General features: G+C 65.8%; 1 pseudogene; it reads right to left on the bottom strand.

Annotated features, from left to right (window-relative positions):
- Positions 1 to 787: 787 nt before the first annotated feature.
- Positions 788 to 1,471, bottom strand: LOC116548360 (annotated as a pseudogene).
- Positions 1,472 to 2,086: the final 615 nt, after the last annotated feature.

Here is a 2,086-nt window from a genome sequence, read left to right as displayed (position 1 = left end):
CGGTCACACCATGGCCGCCGAGGCTGCCTGGGTCAGCTGAGGCTTGGATCCAGGCAGCAGCGGAAGGCCACCTGCTCGAGGCTGGTATCTAACGTTCTGCACTGGGACCTGTGCTGACGGCGGCCGTCCCGGGGAACGTGGGCCAGGTCTCCCACGCCATGGCTCCCGGCTTGTTGAACACCCTCAAGGAGATAGAGCGCTGCAGGCCCTCTCCTCATGCTTCCGCAGTGCTGGAAGGGGGGTGTCTCCGAGGGGACGCTGGCCAGATGCATGGAGGGGCCTGCGAATCTCAGGGCTACAGACCCCCTTGGACAGCAGGGGGTGTTGGCTCCTGTGGTGGGCCTGAGATAATAAGGCACGAAGCTAACGTAAGCCCAGTGTGGTGGTGCGGGGAGCACAGGCTCCGAGGGCTACTCCCCGGGCCTGCAAAGCACACAGTGATGGAGCAATGGCGATGGCCCATCTTGGACAATTTGGCACAGGATGGAGGTGCAGGGTGATCCGGAGTGTCCATGGCTCTTGCTGGAAGGTGCGCCATGCCCTGGCCGCCTCTGTGAAGGCCTTTGTATGCGGCCGGCACAGCAGCCCCGGCCCATGGGCCAATCGGGAGCCAGAGTCTGGGAGTCTGATGCCCAGCTGGGAGGTGCGTGCATTGATGCCAAGGTGCCATGGCCGTCGCTGGCAGGCTCTCCTCTGCAGGGATCTCAAGGAGGCAGCAGGAACGAGGACAGGAGAGCGGGCGGAGAACCTTGGAGGTCTGGCAAGCTCGGGTAGGTGGCCTCACGCTTCAGGAGTGTCTGTGCAGGCCAGGGCGCGTGAGGGCCGGGCGCATGAGGTTCTCGGTGATGTAGGCCATCAGCAGGCAGATGACCACCAGCATGACGCAGATGGAGCTGCCCACCGCCGTCATGGCCACCACCATGTGCCACATGCCAGCCGGCTCGGCGGTGAACTCCACGCACTCGGCGAGCTCGGCGGGCTGGGGGAGGGGGGCTCCGGCGTGGGGGCGGCAGGCCAGGCACACAGCGCAGCTGCTGCAGGCACAGGCGGTAGAGGACGCCGTAGTGCACGTCGGGCAGCAAGTAGTCGCGGCAGGAGGCCCCAAGCAGCACTCGCTCGCACTGGAAGCGCGTGTAGGCGCCTCGCCAGGAGCACTTGAGAGCGAAGGCGCACACGCGGCGCGCAGCGGCCAGGGCCAGGCGCCACTGCAGGAGGACGCAGGACGCTGGCGCGCAGGGAGCAGCTGGCCGGGGAGTGCAGCGTGCAGCGCGGGGCCTGGCAGCAGAAGCCGCGCGGGGCTGCGGAAGCACAGGCACCCGCCGTCAGCCTCGGGGCCCTCGGGCAGCACCTTGTAGAGGCACCGGGGCACGTCGGCCACCGGCACCCAACCCGGAGGCATCGGGGCGGCGGCAGAGCCGGGCAGCGGTGCGCAGGAGGCCAGCAGCAGCAGCAGCAGCAGCGGGGCGCTCATCCTGTGGCTGGGCCAGCGGGGCCCAGGGCTCACTGGGTCACACGGGCCGTGCCACTACCGCCAACGTCCCCGCTGCCCGCTCCCAGTGCTCCCCGGGAGCTGCGGTGCCCTGGTTTACACTGTCCGCCCTGTTGCAAACGTATTCTGTTGTTGAGTGTGAGTAGGGAGCAGATTCAATATTTTTTCCAGCAATGAAGACAGGTCTCTCCTGCTCTGCACTCTGTGTATGGAGGCCAGATCATTCTCTGGGTTGCAGTTGTCCTGGGCACTGCAGGGTGCTGGGCAGCATCCCTGGCTCCCACACACTCCATGCCAGAAGCACCCCCAGTCATGACAACCACAAATGTCCCCAGACATCGCCCAGTGTCCCCTGGGGCAGGATCACCTGGTTGAGAACCACGGCTAGGTGACTGCTATCCTCATCACAGCCCCGGAATAGGATTGACATCAGGGTTAGACACAGCAGGAGTGGAGGCTGTGGGAGGCTGGTGACCATTCGGTGGACAGGGGGAGGGAGGGAAAGAGGGAGGGAGGGCTGATGCCTGGCTCTGGGCTCAGGGAGCAGGGGTGATATGACCACGCTCGGGCTGGCTCATCTGGGGTGAGCACTTTTCT

The sequence above is a fragment of the Sapajus apella genome, unplaced genomic scaffold (genome assembly GCF_009761245.1).
Source record: "Sapajus apella isolate SASKATOON/1434 unplaced genomic scaffold, GSC_monkey_1.0 scaffold10481, whole genome shotgun sequence".
Classification (NCBI taxonomy): Eukaryota; Metazoa; Chordata; class Mammalia; order Primates; family Cebidae; genus Sapajus; species Sapajus apella.
The sequence above is the reverse complement of the archived record's forward strand: the minus strand, read 5'-3'. Positions and strand labels throughout refer to the sequence as shown.